Source organism: Misgurnus anguillicaudatus, chromosome 9 (genome assembly GCF_027580225.2).
Source record: "Misgurnus anguillicaudatus chromosome 9, ASM2758022v2, whole genome shotgun sequence".
Taxonomy (NCBI): Eukaryota; Metazoa; Chordata; class Actinopteri; order Cypriniformes; family Cobitidae; genus Misgurnus; species Misgurnus anguillicaudatus.
In genome coordinates, this window is record NC_073345.2 from 6202965 (window position 1) to 6209523 (window position 6559).

The 6559-nt window shown below is 35.7% G+C and overlaps 1 non-coding gene across 1 annotated transcript; it reads right to left on the minus strand.

Annotated features, from left to right (window-relative positions):
• Nucleotides 1–272: 272 nt before the first annotated feature.
• LOC129424295 (uncharacterized) lies at nucleotides 273–4430 on the minus strand. Its single transcript, XR_012371292.1, has 5 exons — nucleotides 4398–4430; nucleotides 2015–2208; nucleotides 1500–1647; nucleotides 1111–1305; nucleotides 273–1016 (listed from the first exon to the last, which is right to left on the minus strand). It is a non-coding gene; the product is annotated as an uncharacterized protein (transcript).
• Between the last annotated feature and the right edge of the window lie 2129 nt (nucleotides 4431–6559).

Below are 6559 nucleotides of genomic sequence, written 5' to 3' on the forward strand. Positions count from 1 at the left end.
ATTGCTTACAGGTCTCTCTGATGCACTGGCTGCACTGAGAGACACGCTCTTTGAGTAATACTGTATATTACATACTAGAGATACTGCATGAAAGGATGTGCAATTGTTGATTTTTTTCTGTTGGTTTCTAGTTTCTTTGTAGTTCTGAAAATGTCAAATTGTGCAGTTCAAGGGCTATTTTGTGCATTGTTTTATTTGGTTATTTATTTTGCACCATCTAGAATGCTGTGAAAATCAACGTGCAATATTGGATTTACACAAGCTAGTATGCAGTGTGTTTGGGGTAGAAAGAGTCTTCCCCTTTTTCAATACTGTTGCAATGTTTTACATATTTATGTGTTGTATTCAAGGGTTTCACTTTAAAATGTTAAATACAACATTCCTTAAGAGTCTACAGAGTTCTTAAGAAAAAATAGTCTTCCTTTTTTTCAATAGCCTACTGGTGAAATGTTTTACATATTTATGTCTTGAATTCAAGAATTTAACTTTAAAATGTTTAATACAACACTCTTTGAGAGTCCACAGAGTTATAAAAAATAGTCTGTTTATTCAACTGTTCATTTAAATAAACTTTACTTAATGAAAAAGAACAAGCCTCATTGATAAACTTTAGCCTGGGTATAAAACTACAAAGCAATATCACAGTAACAGCTTGGTTGCATGATTACTGTACTATACTGATTACAAAATTAATTACAGTATTTAGGCCACTTAAACATATCTTTGAGTTACATTAATGAGGTATAACAATGAATCCTGAAAAGGAGTATAGTTATTGTTCACTGCATGATTGAAAAGAAGAGAGATGTCTGGATACTTTTCTGCAAAATCCACTTCTGCATGACATCTGTCCTCCTCCGAGGAAAAGGGGTCCATTCCGAAGGTTGACATCCATGTCAGTGATGATTCCAACTCCTGTTCGTACATGTTTGCCACAACAGGAGCACTGGGCAGCAGCTCCGCTGAAATTTTTGATGGACATCCAGCTGCTGCAAGCTCATTGGGTATCCCACGGCCTAAAACAAAAAGAGTATGTCAATCAACAGTGAGCAAAAACAATGTCCTGAATGTAAATAGACAGGGAAGGTCTTGCACTGACTAAAAGCATACCAGGGATCCTGTGTGCATTCCAAGACTGCGTTACTCTATTTAATCCAATTTAGCTTAATTGGCAGGTCAGGTTTGAAATGCAGAATTGTCTTCCATGTTGATAACTTCTTGGTCTAGCAGGTGTACCAGGGCCTGCTTCAATGGGTAGTTCACTCGGTTGTTAACTTCAGGCCAAATCTTTTTCACTCTAAGATTCTGTAGAACATAAAACATTATTTTACATTAAATACAATGTCGAATAGAGAAATAAGAATATTAGGTACATTTAGATAAAAATTACCACTTGAAATGTATTCACCCGAAAAGGGGCCAAGTACAAGTATAATTGATGCAATCATTTTATTAGTTATAGTTGTCTTTTCAGCATATAGCATTGCAAAAAAACACACCCTTGTTGAAGTAGTTTGAAGGTATGGTTGTCTGCTGAGGTTCTGCCTGTATCTCGACAGCTTCTCCTGCATGTATAGGCACATGTAAATTTCTCTGCCATGGTCAACCCTCAGCTGGTCCCACAGGCCGTAATTAACTACAGCAGATCTGAAATAAAATACTGTCACTTTGTTGTTTGTGCACATGGCTATTTAAAAAAAGTGCATTATTTAAAAAAAAATATTTCAAGCAGAGAAATAGATTATGACAGTATTGAGTTGATTCACTTGTGTGCCTTTACACGTCAATTTGCTGTTAGAAACACATTGAAATATAAAACAAAAACACTACATCGTTCTCCTGTAGATATAAGTTGTTGACTGTCACAAAACATTAAATAATGCAAGCACAATAAAAAACTGACGAAAAAAAATGACGGCCTCTGAGTGAAATTGTTTTGAAGTTATACTGTTTGGTATTACACATTTAAATAGCAAATGCCAATCTATTGGGGTACCATTCTAAACATGCTTACCTGTACACTTGTTCATAAATCACAAGATTATTTTTCACTGGCATTGTAGCATTGGCAACAATTTTGCTGCTGTAGCCATCAATGACGAGTACGTGTGTTACACCAAACATTACAAGCTTTTCATTTTGATCAAGGTGCAGTTTATGGCCCATACCATCGGCATGATAAGGAACTGGGTTAAGATTACGTGCACCCTAAACAAATGAGAAAATAAAATTGATTATTGCTTGCATCCTAAGCTATAGCTCACATATATTTACGATGCCTCATTCATGAAACTTCTAAATATGAGTAATTTGCCCATAAATTGGACACAAAAATGCACCGCAAACCTCTGGCTTTTCAACCGTTATTAAAATTGTAATAGTAAACAAAGAAATAAAAATAAGGATTCAGCAAAACAGATTGAAAAAGTAAAATCGAATGCAGTAATATTGAATTAAAAAAAATATTATATAAAAATCTAACATTTAAATTAGGTTTATTGGCTAAAGTACACTGCAAAAAATGACTTTCTTACTTAGTATTTTTGTCTTGTTTTCAGTAGAAATATCTAAAAATGCTTAAATCAAGATGCATTTTCTTAATCAGCACAATAACCCAAGAAAATAAGTCTAGTTTTTAGAAAAAAATAGACAATTTATGTGAATTTGTGCTTAAAACCAGCAAAAATATCTGCCAATGGGGTGAGAACATTTTTCTTGAATTAAGTGTTTAAGAAAAAAGTAAACTTATTAAATTAAAAGATTTTTTCTCACCCCATTGGCAGATATTTTTGCTTGTTTTATGTAGCCTGGGTGCCAGCCGATCTTAGCCCCGCCCACCACAATTTGAAAAACGGGGAAGATAAGTCTGGGGATTCACCGTTGAGGAGCTACTATGCGAATACCAAAACCGGCCGACGAATCAAATTGTGAGGGCGGGCTTTATACGATGATGGACAGATGATCAACAGTAACGTATCAACCACGTCACCAAAGAGCGCGTGTGTTCAATCTGTTTACAATGAAATGGCTGCCGTGGTAGAAATCAGATGTGTGGATTCTGACATTGAGTCTGTTCTAAAAGATATCGACAGAGCATTGATTTAAAAAGAGGAACAGAGAAACGCGATAAAGGCATTTGTTTATGTTTTCGCCGTCCTTCCTATGGAGGACAAAGTTAAAGAAGCAACTGAAATGGGTATCATGGCGATGCAACCCGGCGTGCACGACGAGATGGATATAATTAGCGGTCGTTGCCAGCTTCTTTTCGGAAGCCTGGAATCGTGACTGCTGAATAAGTGGAGGGACATGCTAGGCTCCGATATTTTTCAAGCCAACGTAATGGGTAGCTATCGTCGTGGATGAAGTTCACCTAACATACAAATGGTAAGAGATAGTCTTACTGTATGACTTAGTAAATACTTAATGTTGTGATATAAATGAAATGTTGTAAACATAGTAGGTGTTGATGTACCTTCGCTAACTCAGACTTAGTAAAATTACAATGATGTTAGTATCATTGTAGCGAAATAACTAGCAGTTCGGTCAGGCTGCTAAAGACGCCATTTCAACATCACACACTCCGTTGCTCTGATTGGTCGTATGTCTATCCAATTGAGTGCAGAGGCATTTTTCGGTTGAGACACGCCTCATAATTTTAGCTCAATGGAGCGGTATCAGACTCAAATTCTGACTAGAATTGAGTATGACAACGTCAGGCTATGTTTTAAGCACAAATTCACTTAAATTGTATGTTTTTTTTTGTCTAAAAACTAGACTTATTTTCTTAGGTCCTTTTGCTCATCAAGAAAATACATCTTAATTTAAGAATTTGTTAAGGTGCAGTGTGTACATTTTAGCGGCATCTAGTGGTGAGGTTGTGAATTGCAACTAACTGCTCAGTCCACTGCCCACCCCTCGCTTTTGAAACACATAGAGAAGCTACTGTAGCTACCACCAGACAAACAGTTCATCGTCTGAGACAACTTAGTAATAAACGTTTGTCTGTTAAAGGGATACTTCACCGATTTAGCATTCAGCTTTGTATCTGTAGAAACCCGGCAGTATTACTGAATGACCATGTTTCCCTCCATCATTTCCCCCTGAGAGGAGAGATATCTGCATTTTGGTTCTGCAAAAAAGTCCTCCGATGATGCAAAAATCGTCATATTACATCATCGGAGGACTTTTTTGCAGAACCAAAATGCAGATATCTCTCTGTAGAAACATGGTGGCCCAAAATGGTGACTTCCATGTAAGGGGACCCTCTGTGTATGTAGAAAAAAACATCTCATTCTAAGGTAATAAACACGTAACGGTTCATTATGAAAGGTCTTTATACACCCTTATTGTATATTATTTTGCATTTCTGTCAAGAGATCCTTCTAAAAATTACACACTGCACCTTTACTCGGCGTGTTTATTTTCGACATGCGGCAATGCTGCACATTTGTTAAAAACAGACATTAGGAATATTAACCCTCCCTCTTTATTTTTTAATCACTGCGCAAAGAGACGATTACTCTGCTGATTTGGACATACAGATATGATATATACATAATTTAAAACGTGTGAAGTGTCTAGTTTTTGTGTCAATCACTGACTCCTCCTAACTATTGTAACTTCATGATAAATATTAATCCATGTTTACTTTTAAATAAATTACATCTTTTGCCAAAAATCCTTAATGTTGAGCTTGAAGTGGTTTGTTTTAATCCGAATATGTGTATCAAATACTTTACCTTTATGTTTTTATGTTGTTCTACATTATGTTTTTATGTTTTTCTATATGAATATAACCAGTTCAGTTATATGTACAGTGAACCATTGTGTGTGTAGGAAAACTACTAGCATGCATTGCAGTTTGTTCAAAAAGTACATGGGGAAGGTTTTACATGGTGAGGGTAAAAACAAAAGATCTACAGTCCTAGGAATGTGACCATCATGTTTTTCTATATGTGATATGAACCATATATTTCTTCATGTTACAAACCCTTCGGATTAGAAGCATATGCTAAGGTCAATGTAAAGGTCATGGATTGCGTGCGAAGACAGGCTTAAATACTGTGGTACAGTGAAAAGATTTTCAGTGAGTCTTGGAGATTTTGCAGGACTGCTCGCTTTTATTTGTCTGGTTAATAAAAGTCTATCTTTTGAAAATGAAACCTACGGCTTGAGTATTTTATTCTTAAAGAACCCAAAAAGGAAAACCACAACAATTGGCGCCCAACGTGGGGTTGGAAAAGAGCACAACATTTGGCAACCCAGATGGAACATGAAAAGAGCACAGAACCAGAGACCACAGCTGGCTTCTCGATGGGCAATACAATCAGGTGGCCACCTAAAAGAGGTAAGCGTTTGCTTATTCAAAGATTGTATAGTTCACCTAAGATGGCTCGTGGTGTAAGATTAATCACAACTGCTCTTCCAAATTTAAGAATAAAAAGAAGAAATGAATGATTATTAGACTAAATGATAAGAATAAAGGGTTTCATTTTCAGAGGAAACATGTGCATGCACTCATCTGTTTTGTTACCAACAGTACTTGGTAGTATTAGAACAGATGATTATTTTTATTTTGAGATGGCTTTGATGATCACAGTAAATCGAAGCAGATTTTTAATTTTAAGTGAAGAAAACGCGTAAGAGTTTGTATGCAAGGTTGCATATGTCTATGCCTGTGGTTGGAAGTGTTATGGCATAGAGGTCTATTGCCTGTTGAGTAAGTGTATGGCATAGATGTCAATATCGTGTGGGGGAAGTGTTTATCGATATTGAAGGTATATTTATTGTATTCAGATCCACATTGAGGAAGTGCAATGGGTCTGTTGTTTTAGTTGTATAAACACGTTGAGGAAGTGTAGTGGTTGTGTTGTTTTAATTAGCAAGGTACTTTAGGTAAAGTACAGTTTTGTTTTGTTTAATTGTATTTGTTTCTGTGTTTGAGTGTATGTGTCTGTGCTTGCATGAGTCTGTGAGTGCACGTCTGAGATGAGGAAAAGTGGGGGCTGAGTGAGCAGTGGGTGTGTCTTTCTTCTGTGGAGAAAGAGAGCACAGAGAGGTGTTGTGTTACACTAAGTGGAGTGAAGGATTGTTTAAAGCTGTGGAGAGGGAATACAGTTTGTGAAAGTATGTGAATATGAGTAAGAATATAAGTATGAATATGATAAGAATAAGAGACAGTTATAAATACTGGGTATTAAATATGATATTTGAAGATATTGTGGCGTTATTGTAGCCAAAAATTTTAATTATTATAGTGAAGTACACAGGTGCTAATGATTTATTAAAATAAATAAGTGTGCTCGATAGGAAAAGTATAGCTTGCCCAAAAAAGCACAAAAGTGTGTGATGGAGTTTGACATTATTTGAAAGAATCTTGTTTTAAAGACACATTAAGAATCTGATTAACTATTTGGGAGAATATATAAATTGGACAAATAAAAACAATAAGTTTGTGAAGTGGTTAAGATGAGAAATAATTATAAAATATAAGGTTTGTTATATTGAAAGAAAAGATCATGGCAGTCACATTAATGGAAAAATTAGGAATGAACAACTA